Source organism: Micropterus salmoides, unplaced genomic scaffold, assembly GCF_014851395.1.
Source record: "Micropterus salmoides isolate LMB-PRFRI ecotype aquatic unplaced genomic scaffold, ASM1485139v1 Ms_hic_scaffold_6, whole genome shotgun sequence".
Lineage (NCBI taxonomy): Eukaryota > Metazoa > Chordata > Actinopteri > Centrarchiformes > Centrarchidae > Micropterus > Micropterus salmoides.
In genome coordinates, this window is record NW_024044348.1 from 38,479,402 (window position 1) to 38,495,721 (window position 16,320).

A 16,320-nucleotide genomic window follows, 5' to 3' on the forward strand; every position below is an offset into this window, starting at 1 on the left:
GTGAAAATATTTAGGAGTTCATTCAAAGTAAGAATAAGTAAAAAGGTTCTCTTCTTTCTACCTGTGTACTGCTTAACTTATTGTGTGTTTTAATCTGGCACAAAATCAGCTCTTGTTTGTTTAATTCCTTAAACCAACTCTGGCCAGATGTATATGTATGCATGTATTAGGAAAACATGTCCCTTTGCTTTAATTGTACATCCACAACAGAAATGTCAAGTCAAATCTCTAGAAGCTCTAGAACTGCTAAACAAAATCCCTGATGTTATTGAGGGTGTATGTGGGTAAATACCAGGGTTGTTTTTGTATATGTTAGACTTGGCCTGTCTCCTTTGATTTGCCTCTATGACACAAAGTAGAGAAGCCAAGAGCTCATCAGTTGTTACATCAGAGACAAAACAATACTTCTAGGGACAGCATGACATCCCCATCAGACAAATATGGGCTGCAGCACGTCCTCCACTATCCATCAATATTTAGTTTCATGCTGTTTCCCTCCCCCCAGTCAGTTCTTAGCATGCTGCTCTGAATTAAGCTGTACAGCAGTCTGCCGTGGCGTCCAGCGTCTATATAAATGCTAATGAATGGCGGGGCAGTGAGAGGCCACAGTGCTTTTGTCATGTTAATAATACATTTGCCTCAGAGGAAGTTGCAGGGCTAGGTATGGGGCTGCAGATGAGTGCAGTGGCTTTGAAGATCTAACACGTTATTATCTAAGGGGGAATCACATAAAAAGGCAATGATTCTTTAGTAGAAGAGATCTCACAGCCCTCACATTAAACCTACTTACCTATTGCTCCGTATCAGGTGTGTGTGGTTTTTCTGCATGCTTAAAGAAGCTCTTCTGTTTGTTTGTGTTGACAAACATTCCCATGTACTTTAGACCAGATGTACTGGTGCTGACAGACGGTCAGTCTATAATGACGTCATACTAATGGTGTGCAGTATTCCTGTTTTTTGTATAAATTTGAATGGCTAAGATAACATGTCTAATAGTACAGAACAATTTGCAACAATATGAGAATGTTTTACACCACAGCAGAAAACACGTTGAACACCAACATACTGTATGTCAGCAGCCACAGCAGCAACACAGTCAACAACAGGAACTAATGCATGAGCACATCTCTGCAGAGATGAAGACGAAGAGGCAGCGATGGATGAGAGAGAGATGCACCACACCACAACCAGTTCATCACAGTTTCTAATAATGTCTGGTCTGTCTGTCACTGTTACAGAGACTCCAGTCTGCAGCGGAGTTCAGTCGCTTCACTGATAAACCACAGAACTGTAGGTCAACATTAGGCTTCATGATCAAAGACAGTTTTCACGTCCACACTTCTGTCCATACATGCACGCTCCCTCTCTCTCCCCTGCCCACATGAGCTCTCTCACTTGAAACTTACGAGCGGGTCAACTTTATGAAAAGTTGAACGTGTTGCTAAGCTGGGCAAAACCAAACCTTGCTACCTCACTCCCTCTCACCCCATCCGTTCGTGGCAGATGGCCTGAGTCTATGTTCTGCAAGAGGTTTCTACCTGTTAAAAGGGTGTTTTAATTGCCACTGTGGCCATGTGTTTGCTAATGGTGGAAAAATGTTGAGTCTCTGTAAATAATACAAAGAGTACGGTCTAGACTTATATATGAAAAGTGCAGTGAGATAACTTCTGTTCGGCACTATATAATTAAAACTGAATCATAAACCATCTTCAAACTCTGTTAACTGTACTCTATTTCAGTCACTTTCAGTCTTTAGATTGATGAGTTGTCTAGGAGACAGCTCAACAGTCTCCTGAAGCAAATGCTTGATGACAAAGCCACAACAAAGCTTATATATTTAACCCTTGTATTGTGTTTGTTCCTTGTTTCTGTTTTAACAGTTCATGAATCAAACATAAAGCATAATTTATTACCAGATGATTTGTGAAATATTTTAACCAATATGAGATTGGGTGTGGGGCGGCACGGTGGTGCAGTGGTTAGCACTGCCTCACAGCAAGAAGGTTGTGGGTTCAAACCCAGGTTGCCCCGGCCTTTCTGTGTGGAGTTTGCATGTTCTCCCCATGTCTGTGTGGGTTCTCTCCGGGTGTTCCCTCCCTCCGTCCAAAGACATGCAGGCTAGGTTAATTGGTGTCTCTAAAAATTGTCCTTTCGCCCAATATCAGCTGGGATTGGCTCCAGCCCCCCGTGACCCTGTACGCAGGATAAGCGGTTGACGCTGGATGGATGGAGATTGGGTGTGGTGTGGGTGTCACAGTTCAGTTCAAGCATGGAAAACAAGAACACAAGGGATTGAACCCATGATGCAGACAAAGCTGAGTTTGGTTAAATTGTTTTAACAATCAAACAAAAGCTGTTCAGGTTTGTAACACGGAGAGGCAGCCAAAGGTCAAAATCAGACAAACGGGAAAACAAATCCAAAAGGGAGCGGGGAATAATCCAAAATCCAAAACTGTCCACAAAGCCAGAAAATCTAAATACACCGGGATTATGTACAACTTGCCTCTCAAGACTGTTAAAAACAAATGCTGTCATGATGTTATCAGACACCTGGTATAATAGTCTGAGTCAGTCACTGGCAAAAAGAAGCACTTTTTGTTGACACCTCAGTTCCACTGATGTACACAGGATCGTGTGTCTTTGCCTCCTTCTGCTTAAAGTCAGTGGTCAGCTCCTTGGTTCTGCTGATGTTGAGCTGTATGTTTTTCTCTGTGCACCACTCTGTGAAGAGGTTTCTTTATGATTTAGATGATGTATGAAAGACAAGGGCCTGAACTGACAAATGAGTAAATGGTCTGAGTAGTTTTAATTAAAACCCAGGAAAAACTTATGTCTTTATAGGCGATAAAAAATGGAGACATTATCTTCATTTGACAAAATGTTGACAATGATTTGCAACCACTAAACACTTCTGTGTCAACTGACAAGAGAGAGATGTGCCAACAATTCAGCAATAATACTGAATCCCACTGTATGAGCTGTGCAGACTTGAGGTCAAGGGAAAATATTAGTTGCATCATGCAAATACAATGTAACAGACATATTGTAATTTAAGCATCATATAGTTTTTCATACAGTGCCTAGTCTTTTGTTTTGGCAACAGACCGCACAGCTCTGACTGCTATAGGTAGATAACACAATCAGCTGATGGATTGTTAGTGTGGCATTATCTGTGAAATATTGGCCCATGGCATAGGCGACATAGGTGGTTGCCTAGGGCACAAAATGCCAGGAGGCGTCGCAAGAGAAAGTTTTCGACTCAACTCCGCCTAGCTGATGTGACACCGGCTATTTTAATCATGTGCACATCTTCAAAATGAAGGGCAGCCTTGCTTTGTGTGGGACTGTAAGCTGCACTTCATCGGAGCTGCTGAAGGTAACGTGTGGATTTGTGGTGAGATTTCCCCCTGATCGGCAGAACGGTGTGAAGGGGATAGCCTATATACCAGGGAACAATAACATAATGCACAGCAGAGTATACGCCTGGTAGAATTAAAAATATTATGAATTGTCATTAAATGACAATTTCAAATGTAAAATCTCTCCTAGGGCTCCAACACTTTACTGCATAGTTCTGTCTAATCATGGTTAGGAATTGATGGTGTGTATTCGTAGTATTGGTTAAATTCCCACTAAGGAGCTCAAATAAGCAAAACATGCTCATTCAGTGGCAACTGCCAACTGTTTTGAATATTTTACTTGTGAAACCACACAGTGAACTCTCCTCTTTTCAGTTACAAGATTATAATACGTCTCACAAACCCTCAGGTTTATCTGGTGACCATTTGAAGGAGCCCGACCCCTAGCTTGGGAACCACAGCACCAAACCAGCTGTTATATAAAATAAGCATCTGTATATAAAATAGTTGAAAGTAGCTGGCGGGTGGTTACTCTTTAGTGATCCGGGAGACTCCCACTTGTGAATCATGTAGGTGACAACGGGAAGCCAGTGTAGCTATTATCATAAAAGAAAAAGTATGGGAAATGGTTTATATTCATTTTAACTGTCTAGTTTAAAAAAAAAAAAGCTTTAGTTTCCCGCAGAGTATCTATGTAAATCAGGTAAACAGGGTTATAGTGGGAGGAATTGCAGGAGACTGAAGGTTGCTGATAGAGGCTTACAAGAGCAAACAATCAGCAAATCTCAGGACAGCACTATCACCTGTCTTCAATTTCATTTGCCAGCAGAGTAGCAATGCACTATAAGATGTCTGTCAATACTCATACTCATGCTTGTGCTTAAGAGGTGGATCTATAGATTAGCATTTGGCCTTAGATTACATTGCGACAGAGTGCCTCGTTGTCTGAGAGCAGCCCTTCTATCTTCATGATTTAACTGTCAACCTCATCCTTTGTAGGGTACCTCAGACACTTCACATCAGTGGAGTGAATCTCATGTTACTGCAGAAAAACACTATTGACAGGACAACAGTGACACAGATCTGATGATTATGATCTACAGGGACTATCTCAGTCTCCATTTTCACACAGTTCAACATTGGGGAGGTCTCAGTGGAATTCATGTCAAGATGGCATGACAAAGTGCTAACAACTGATGATTGGCTGCTCAGCAAATATCTCCAGATGTCCCAAGATTACGTGGCTCTAGTGTCGATGCAAATGCCAGCCCGCAGAAAGCAATACGGGCTATCCTGATCATCCAGTAAGCCTCTCTGTCTTTATTTCCTTTCCTTTAAACGTTTGACTATCCAAAAACGCAAACAGGGCCAAAATAATCTCAAAGGATAAGGCTGGCGATATTCTATATTCTTCTTAACATCAGTAAATCCAATAAAAAGACACTAACCAACAATGAATGTATCCTAATAAAGATCAGAATCATAAATAGCTTTATTGTATGGTAATTAGTTTTACACTTACAAGGAATTTGCATTGATGACTAGCTGTGTAACAGTAGACATAATATATGAAAATATAAAAATGAAATTGACAAAATATACAAGTTATAGAAGAATAATAAAAACTATGTGCAATATGTCATTTAATTATTTACATGTCCATTAAATCAGATATGTTGTGCATGCACATATTGTGTTTGTATCCAAAGCCTATCCATATATCTTCCTCTGTGACATAGAGATCCATTGTTGTCCAAAAACACCATCAGTGCTTCAGAAGTTACCTGAAAAACCATAATGTGTTTAAGTTTTCTTTCAGTGATATTTGTCTGTACATCCATGGGTACACTGTAAACAGGAGCTGCTAACAGCTAATCATTTGGTGGTTGTGTCTGTCCTCCAAAAAGCTTTTTCATAAATACATCAGACACATTTTTATGATACACTTTTTAGATCCTGTCATTTTTGACTAAGTATGTTTATCAATTATCTTTTTCGCATGAATAATTTGAGACGATGATGAGACAACCTCACCAAACACTAACCGTGACTATGTTTACACGTATAATGTTTGATGAATAAAGATGAGACTGAAATGTAATATAAAAAGTAAAAACTTTACCAAACTCTCTCGTTATTTTTGTAGCAAAACAGCTGGTGTGAAGAAATGTAACAACCAGCTCACTAATGGTTGAAACTCTAAACAGCACAACAATGACCATTACCAACATAAACCACCATGTTCTGAACAAAACACATTACAAACACTAACAAAAAGCAACATTTGCATTTTGGAAAGTAAAAAAGCAAACTTCTCAGCCCAGCGTGATGGGAAATGTGGGCCGTTGCCACAACCTACATTCCAAACCAGAGCAGAGAGCAGCATACTCTGCTGTGCCTAGGTTAATAATAATAATAATACATTTTATTCCTATAGCGCTTTTCAAGACACTCAAAGACACTTTGCAGTAGTTAAGTTATGTACATTTAAAACAGATTAAAAACATAAATAGCATTGGGGTTTTGATAAGTGATTTGAAAGAGTCCATGTCGCTGCAATCTTGAATGTGTATGGGTAAGGAGTTCCATAGGGAGGGGGCTACAATGATGAAAGCTCTGTCGCCCCAGGTGCAGCGCTTGGTCCTGATTTAAGGTGAGAGGAGGTAAGTGTCAGAGGAGCGGAGGTTGCGGGATGGATTGTGATGGTGGAGCAAGTCTGTGAGGTTGAAAGGGGCCTTGTTATGGAGGGCTTTAAATGTGAGGAGGAGGATTTTGTACTGAATGCATTGGGGAACAGGGAGCCATGAAGATTCTGGTGGACAGGGGTGATATGGTCACGGGTGCGTGTGTGGATGAGGAGGTGGGCAGCAGAGTTTTGGATATATTGAAGTTTATTTAGGGCTTTGGCAGGTGAACCATAGAGGATGCTATTGCAGTAGTCAGTTCTGGAGGCATGAAGGCGTGGATCAGGGTTTCGGCAGCAGAGAAGGTGAGTGTTTTTGAAGTGAAAAAAGGCAGCCCTGGTGATATGGTTGATGTGGTGTTCAAAAGTAAGGTTGGTGTCCAAGACGACTACAAGGTTGCGGATGTGTGTGGATGGAGACAAGGTGGAGTTGTTGATGGAAAGGCTGAAGTTGTTGGTGTTTTTTGTGAGTGACTTGGGGCCGATGATGATCATGTCAGATTTATTGTAATTGAGTTGTAAAAAGTTGGTTTGCATCCAGGTTTATATGTTGGTGAGGCAGTTGGTCAGAGTTGCAGAGGTAACTGTGGTGATGGATTAGGTGGAGATGTAGATCTGGACGTCATCGGTGTAGCAGTGGAAGTGGAGACAATATCTACGTATGATGTTACTGAGTGGCAGGATGTAAATGATGAACAGGAGAGGACCAAGCACCGAACCTTGGGGACGCCTTGTGACACAGGAGCAGTGGAGGAGGTGCAGTTATTGATGTTGATGAACTGTTGTCTGTTGGTGAGGTAGGAGCGGAGCCAGGAGAGTGTAGTGCCAGTAATACTGGAGTAGGTTTCCAGTTGGGAGAGAAGAGTGGAGTGGTTGATGGTGTCAAAGGCTGCAGCGAGGTCGAGCATGATTAGGATGGTGAGGTGACCGGAGTCGGCAGAGAGGAGGAGGTCACTGGTTATTTTGAGAAGGACTGTTTCCGTGCTGTGTTGTGAGCGGAATCCAGATGAAATGGTTCAAACAGGGTATTAGTGATGAGGTGGGTCTGAATTTGAGCAGCAACAAAACATTCTAGGATTTTTGATAGGAAGGGGAGATTGGAGATGGGTCGGAAATTGGACATGATGTCGGGGTTTAGACCAGGTTTCTTGAGGAAGGGGTGACAGCTGCAACTTTGAGTGTTGTGGGGAATGATTTTGATAATGAGTGTGGGGATGGATGGAGGGCAGGTCTTGATTAGGGATGATGGGATGGGGTCTAAGCTGCAGGTGGAGTTGTTTGTTTTTGTGGTGAATTGTGACAGTTGTAAAGGAAACAAGACAGTGACTGAGAGTGTGGAGGGGTGGGGGTTTGTAAAATGTATCCTAATATATTTATTCAGTGACTTTATTTGGTATCAACCTCGCTGAGGGTGTTAGGATTAGGCAGTAGCGTGCTGGACCTCTGATGATGATAGAGAATTACAGCCGTGTCGGCTGTGGAGTGCGTTTTGGGAGACTGTTTGTTGGACTACAATAAAGCCAGTGTGGAGCTGGACAGTAGCCATGTTTCCACGTTTTTTATGCGCATTTTGCAGTATTGCGTTAGAAAAAGTTAATGAAAACCTTATTTTTGCAAAAAAGTTTTTACGCTCGATTGAGGTGGTTTTTGCCTTCGTTTGAACAATAGTTAATGCACTAAATGGGAGATGGAAACACTTTTTCCGAATAAGTTTTGACGTAGCAAACTTCTAACTCACGTCTAATCAGCTTTTTCCGCAATGGGAATATCTGGCATATCCAGCCTGGTTTATTTGCTCAAAGCCAGCTGATGGTAACGCACTTATTTCTATAAAATTTGCATGACGCATGAAACATGGCTACTGTGGGTGAGCCAGGCCCCAAGAGATACTGAGTGAAGTAGTTTTTGGTTGCGAATGTGTGTGTGTGCAGCTGTAATATTAAATAAAGGTGTGATAACAATCTCCTGGGTAGGCTTCTGCACTGGGGTAACCAAACTAGCAGGACATCTTTGCTACACTCGCTTTTAGGCCCGTATTATCAAATAAACGGACGTGAAGCATAAATAAATGCAGAAAGACTAAAATGCAAGCGTATTTGTTGCATTTTACAGAAAGCAAGTGAAATAATTTACCAGTCTGAAGAGAAGTTGCTTTGGCTTGTCAACTGCCGATTCCGTTGTGAATTAACCAGGCAGGGAAGAATTATGTTTCTGATTTATAACTCGCATTAACTTGCTTAGTTGGTCTTTGCTTAGTTGGTTGCTTGTTAAAGTTAACTGGTAGACATTGTGGCATTGTTGCTGGCACTAACTGAGCTTGTTTGCCTGCTTCTAAGGCAGGCTCTCGCCCCCTTCTGTAAGAAAGAAAGCTTGGTTCGGCTGTGTCTGCTCTAAGCGGGCTCCATGCAGAAGAGACCTCTGGCCTCAGAACTGAGAGGCAAGCTGAAGTCCAGGGAACCAGCTGCAGTGAAGATGATTCCTGGAGAAAAAAGAGAGAACAGAAGGTGAGCGGAGGTTTTGTGGACCTGGTGACCTCATCTATCACAATAAAGGTTCAGTTTCGATCATACAAATGAAAGTCATCTGTGGAATAATCATAACAAATACAAATTTCCACAGATACGTAGACGACACTGAGTTATACATTTCTATTGAGAAAACTAGTATTAACCCAAATGGCCTGTTTGGCTACAATACAACAATTGATGAGTGACAATATTTTAAAACTTAATGAAAATAAAAACAGAGCTAGGTCCTAAATCCAAGACAGAAACACTTTTTAAACAGACCTGGGAACCTGGCTCACTAGACCAAAATAGACGTTTAGTCTTGGTGTCATCTTGGACTCTGATTTAAGCATTGAACCCTATATTAGCAAAGTGACCAAGCATTAATTACTAGCACATTACACAGATTGTAATACACTCTTCATTGGCCTACCAAAAATAATCAATAGCATAGTTATGCCGCCCAAGACTTTTAACAAAGACTAGGAAAAGAGATTGCAATACTCCAGTTTTAGCTACCTTGCAGTGGCTACAGGGTTAAGGTCCTTTTACTTACTTTCTATCTGAGGTGATGTCTCTGAGTGCAAATTGAACCTCCGTTTGTGCTAACAAGGCTTTCTGAGAACTCCATTAGTGAATTAATGAATATACATTATGTAGCATGCACAGCAAAAATAAAATCTTTCAAACAAAACATGTGGTGCACACACACAGTCTCTACTGTGAAATCATAATAATCAGAAACACACATACTATCTACAATATTCTGGCAAAATATGTCTAACAACCCCTATTTAATGTTAATGTCAGTCTCAGCCAGCAAGTTTATCTTTCCCCCCAACAAATGTTATGTTCATGAATTCTCAATCACAGCCAATGTCACAACACATTGATTCAATCATGAAACTTAATGTGGCAAACCACTGTTCATATTTTTTGATTACATTTTAATTCCCTCCATAATAAAATTGTCAGGAACTCTGCTGAGCACCCTGGACACAAATCAAAGACCTGCTGAGAAAAGCATAGTTATGTTTTGCAAAACTTTGGGCCAGATTTACTAAAGGTTTGCGTGAGTAAAAACGTGTGTGTGCAAACTTGATATCACCAGCAAATTAACATGTAAGCTGATCTACTAACGGTGTGCACACAGAATGACGTCTTTCAAAAGTGCAAGATAGCACCTTTTGTTCATTTATTACTTTTGCCTTAATGAATATGCAATTCGGGGCGTTTCAATTTTATTGTGAAAAGTAATGGGAGGGTAACATATTTATTTACTACACGATCTAACAAGCTTAAACGCATTTTCATGTGAGTGCAACAGCATATGTATTTAATACGTCTGAAAGGAAGGTGCAAACCGCCAAGTGTTGCGCAGTGATGTCTGATGTTATCGTTTCCAGGAGACACAGCCGTAATGAAATAAAACTTAGAGAAATTAACAATATTAGATAATATTATTCTATATACAATATATAGAAATACAATTATTTTATTTATTGGATGAACTATATGAATTGAATTTTTTTTTTGTATTTTCCTTTAGCTTTGGCAATATTGTTGTATTAACATTCATGCCAATAAAGCAAATTTCGTTTCGACCTGACTTATTTTCTCTGTGAGATGGAAGAATTTAGAAAGTTGCGCTGCGGAGAGCCCCCAGCTGCAGCATGGATCACATGTAAAATTTATCCAGCCAGAGGGAAAGATCACCAGCTTTTCACAGCGTGCCGGTCGTAATAGCGACACAACCCACTGTAGGTACCGGAGAGGGAATGGGGCGTACAGGGCCAGGAGATCGCAGAGCTACCGGGCACTGTGCGGACGGTTGGTGATTGTTCCCTCTGGCTGGATGAAGCACGATCTGCTGGCATTTCCTCGCGTCTGATCATTCCAGCACACTGTAGCTGTTTCTGCTGGGGTTTTCCAAAGCAATTTTTCAGGTGCGCTGTCCCAAGTACTTAGTGCAATCAGGATGGGCAGGTGCATACGATTTCCACATACTCGGGATGCACTGAATGAAACAAACCAAAGTTTTTACGCAGTGGTGGTCCAGACTGAAATATCTGACATTCACAATCCCAACTATTTGGATGGATTGCCATTAAATTTGGTACAGATATTCAAGGTCCCCAGAGGATGAAACCTAATGACTTTATTGGTCCTCTAACTTTCCCTTTCCCTGCAATAACTTTGTTGAAAAAATAAATAAAATCCTGCTGGTACCTGACTTTTCCTAAAAGTGTCTGTATTTTCATTTAAAATGTCATATAAATTACACACAAGGCAAAAAAACAAATGAACACACTTTGGCCTTTTTCTATTCAGCAGGCACTCTGGCATGTTTGAGACTACCACAAGAGGATCTAGTTACCTGGAAGGAGAAGCAGAGGAGATGGCTGGTGAGCAGTTCAGGCAGTGTGTCTTTCCATGCCCGCGCTACATCACGGCTGGGGACACTCATGCCCTGTGTGTTTCCTTCTGGGGATGCCGCATGCCCAGGCAGCTCTCGAGGGGGCTGCTTGCGGCCATTGCGAGGCCCTGCCCCTGAGGGTGCTTGGGCTCTCTCCCCACCAAGCTGTGTCGGACGACATCCGCTTTGGTGGGCAAGGCCTACATGGCAGCGGGTCGAGCTAGTGCAAGCCTGCACACTATGGCCATCTTGCAGGCGTACCAGGCCGATCTCAAGACCTAGGGGGAGGTCCCTCTGAGGAGGACCTGACTGAGCTCTGTAGAGCTACAGACTTAACGCTCCGTGTTACCAAGCATTGGTGACTACGGAGCGCCATCTGTGGCTCAACCTCTCGGGCATCGAGGGGAAGGAGAAGGCTTTTCTCCTGGATGTGCCCCTCTCTCCTACTGGCCTGTTTGGTGAGGAGGTGGATGCTGTTGTCATTAGGTTTCAGCAAGCTGGAATGCAGGGAGAGGCGTTTGAGCAATATCTCCCCTGCTGGTCTGGGTCCAGGACGGCGACGGCTGAAGAGAGACGAGCTCAGCCCTCGTCTACCTCCTACCGCAGGAGCCAGAAGCGAAGCGTTGCTTCCCATAGTCCCCCTCAACAAACCCGGGACGCGAGGCGGCGCTCTCGCCCACCAGCCCCGCACTGGCCTGTTTGGTGAGGCAGTGGATGCTGTTGTGTTGTCAGCAGGTTTCAGCACGCTGAAACGCAGGGAACAGCCCCCCAAGAGGCTGACAGAGGTCCCCTCCCTCGTGGCGGCTCAGGCAACAGGCTGTATTTCCTGCCGTCTTGGCGCTTGGGACACGCTAACCGCCAGCGAGCTCTCACCAGTCTTACCGCCTCGAGGGGTTGCAGCTGGAAAATGATCGGGCTCACACACCGTGGGTCGCCGTTGAGTTTTCCCTGGCGGACCTCCGTTTAAGGGTGCCACCGAGGACCTACGCAAGACACCGTGACAGGTGTCGAAGAAAGCCCCCCTGCTCTGCAGCACCTCGGAGGAAGTTCATGCAGCAACTTGCAGAGGAGCTGAGAGCACAGTTCATGGAGGAGAAAAGTTGGCACAAGGTTCCAGTCAGCATCAGAAGCAACCACTGCAGCAGACACCAAAGCGGAGGCAGTGCCAGGTTTGGAGAAGCAGCAGTCAAAAACAAAACCCACGACACCTGCAAATGCTGCAAACCCGTGTGTGGAAATTGTGCGAGGAGAAGAGAGGTCACTTGCCTTGACTGTGAAGCTTAAATAGCCAAGCACTATATTGATGCAAATAGTTAACATATAATTTGTTATAATAGGCTAGTGTTTTTATGTTTCTGTAGCCTATGCCTCCTTCTTGGTCCTTCTTTATTAAGTTTTAGATCAGCTCGTTTCCAGCTTTTTTCTATTAGCCTATTTTCTGTGTTAAAATATTAAAATAAAATGTTTTATAATTAAATAAGATACTTTTAATTGTTATTATCTTGTTCTGAGTTAGGTTCAATGGATATGGAAATATAGCCTATCCGATAGGCTACTAATAATAATTATTATTTATAAATGTATAATTAAACTTGTTTAAATGTCCATTTTGGTGTTATTTAGTTTTTTTAAAAGATATCATAATACAATAAATGCATTAATCTCTCAATTGGGTGTTTATCATTAAAGACATAGAGTTGGAAATCTAGTGGTCATGAGGCAGTTCTAGTAGTTTTGGAATTCTGGCACTTCTAGTGTTAAGTAGGCTACTTTGTTAAATGGTTTCTTTTTTGTCTGTTTTAATAGTGCTTATTGTTGTTTTTACAATCGAGAATCTGCATTTTACTTTGAGTATTTTACTTTGAATATTGACCGGATGAGGTCAGGTGGCCGTGGCGTATAGGCGGACTCAGTGGAGGCAACACTGTGTGAAAGCACACACAAATGCCGCGTTTATTGCGGGATTTCTGTGTGAAAGTGGCTATTCTGCAAAAATCAAGCAGGTCTTTGTGCAGGTGCCCTCGAAACGGCACCAAACTACGTGGTTGGTACATGATTTGGGTTAAAATAAGTATGTTAGGAATAAGGGTGTGATGATACACTTAGCTGATAGAAGATACACAATATTGGGTTCACGAGAACGAGTGACACGATATTTTAACACTATTCAAAGACGGAATATATGACTGGAAAAATGATCTTTTATTTGAGTGAAAGTCACAAAATACAAAACAATGCAGGTGCATTTTGAAATGTTGCTTACATATTGTTTGTGTCTTGCCTGTCACTAGAGGCTGTTGTGGGTGACTGGATTGCAATCAGATAGTGCTTGAAGATTTGAAAGTACAGGTGTAAATGCCCCCGAGATGCAGGGAGGACAGATTGTGATCTGATTGGCAAAACCACCTCTGGAGGGGGTCAGGAAGGCATTGTGACCACATGGAATAGAAGTGTAAACACAAATGCGCTGTCTATCTGCATACAACAACTAAGTGGGCGGAATATGTACTGGTCGCAGCCTTTGGCAAATCAAATCCAACAGACAAAAGCTGAGAGCACATACAGGTAGCGTGTCCATACAGTGTTGTGCATAAACGTGCTAAAACAGCACAGATCATTTATTGTGAATGTGAACTCATGCACTGTTGTGTTAAATTCAATATAAACTACTAAAATAACAGAAAGGAGTGTATTTTGAAAAGTAGCAAGCATTCAGCTCAAAGCACCACTGTGTCTAAGTGCAGCTAGCACCGTGGATTCTTACATCTAAAAAGTTGAAATAAACAAAACAAAAACATACTGAACAATTCAGGAGCAATGACCATAATCAACAGATACGAAATGATTTATTGATAAACAAACAGAAAGATGTATGATGCTTGCAGTTGCTGAATAAACATTCAAAAAAACCTTATGGGGAAGTTACGATAGGGAAATCCGCCATAGTGCCCGGGCACGACGGACCCCCATGGAGAGGAAGAAGTAGATAAGGAGACCGGACAGAGAAAGGGGTGGGTGGGAGTGGTGCAGAATACAAGAGCGAAGAAGAGGATGTGGGTATTTATGGAAATGCCGGGAGTGATGTCACAGATGTGTGGTCCCGCTCCTGCAACTCTGCTAGTATCACCACTAAATGTCATACAGGATGCTCTTCCTCTAACAATAAACTTTATGCAGCTGGAAAATTTGAATGAGAAGATTTTCTGCATAACAAAGACCCAAGAAAAGTTTGTGGTTAGAATAGTTCTTGAATTGTGTGAACCCATTTGTGTGAAATTGGTACTTTTAAATTATTGTGTTTGAAGATGCTGTGCAAGTTGAACAGAAACAATTTGTCTTTTACTCCTTATATTTTTTCAGATCTAAAAGAAATCTGCAATAGAAAGAAAGATTCTGTCAACATACTGTGTTGTCCGAAGCAAATAAATTGGCTTTGCTGAAGAGACAGCTGGAATACAGAATGAAAAAAAGAACACGTTGAGAGCAGCCAAGACAGACTGAGAGAGAGATGTGGGCAGAGATGCAAATGACATTTCTATCAGAGTGACGACTGAGATAAATGTGCAGAGCTTTTGCTTCCTGTTTGATACGAAATTACTTTTTATAACTAAAGAACGTGTGCTTTTCTGTCCAGTCTCTTTCAATAGAGGCCATTAAGATGGAAGTCTGATTTGCCACAGGGAGGAGAGTGAACAGAGTGAATGTACTGAAAGGGCAAGGTCACTTTACAGCAATTTAATGACATGGATGTACTACACAAGTGTACTAAAAAAGGAAGGATATTTCGCTGTCCATATTTGTCATAATGTCAAAGAAAACATTATTTGTATAGCACAAAAAATAAGGTTAAAGTATCACATAAAATACCAGTAAGAGAAAAAGGATTAAAAAAAGCAACAATAAAACCTAAATGTCATAATTTATGGGCAAACATTGGATGACTATTAAAATATTAGATTAGATTAAATTTCACTCTATTGTCACTGCACAGCCTGCAGATAATGAGACTGTCCTGGGTGTGTGTGTGTGTGTGTGGGGGGGTGGTATGTTGCAGTCACGCTTTTATCCTAAACAACTTACAATACAGTTTTTTATGATTGCTTACGTACAATTTTTTCAACTGTAGGCTATTTTTTGCAAAGCTCTGCCCACTAATCACAAAACCTTACACCAAAAAAGAAAACATTCCACATCTCTTGCAAAAGCAAACAATTCTTGCAAAACTCTTCAAACTGTTTAAAAAATTGTGTTTTTGTATCAATACAGTACACACAAACGTCTTTGAGTAAAGCACATGGAGCAGCAATTACACACTGACAGTAAAAATGTAAAACAGTAAAAAACACTTGTGGCCTTTGTGTTTTCTATGTGTACGGCATAGCAATGAAGTTTTGTCATGCATTCAACTCACATACACACAGGTGCCCAAATGTGTCAAGTTATGGATACGTGTTCCTTACTTGTTTTACACAAAGTAAGTTTATTTTGAAAGGGACTCTGTAGTGACTAAGTGACCGTGATGGGCCCGAGGAAGAAATTGAGCAGGAGGAGAGTGGACGTGATCATGGAGTAGCTCAACCTGTAGGGAGGGAGCAGGGAGAGAGGGTGATTTATACTGGGGACGCTGGGGACATGTAGGCTACCCACCACTTTTTGAAAGCATTTGTTAAAAATGTTCTGAAAAAAAACTTGCACCAAGAAATGTTAATTGACAAATGAAAATGCTATGAGAAAGGTTTATTTGCACAATAAGCCTGCAATGCAATGTAAATATAGAAGAAAACTGTGTTGTCCAAAAAAGTAACTTAGGCTAAAAACAATATTATAGTTTTTTACAACTGCTTACACACAAAATCTTTACTTTTTGAAACCTCGCTCAAAGAGCAAAACCTCATCTCAAATCTCCAAAACCATTAGCTATTTCTCAGCCTTTCACTTAGTTTTCAATTGCATAAAACACTTTTTTCAAAACACTACACACAATTCCCTAGCTAAGACACAGACATCTAAAAGGAAGGGACCTGCTTTCCTTTTCCAAACACAACCAATGAAAATGCTACGCTTACTCACCAGGTCACACAGCCGCTCCTCACATGTGCAAACTGCTTTACTGATCACTTACCAATCACTGCTTTTTGTATACAGTAGACCTATACATATGTCACAGGTCAGATTACCTGTTTTGAACAATGGATGCCAACAATGGACAAAGAGCAAGGGGAGAGGAATAGGACGACAACAAGGACAAATTCAAGGTGGAAGAGTTGGAAGAGGAGGAGGAGGATGAGAGCAAAGAAGAGAAAGAAGGAGAGCCATCACTGATGAGTTCAGGGTCACACTTATTGATCATGTGAC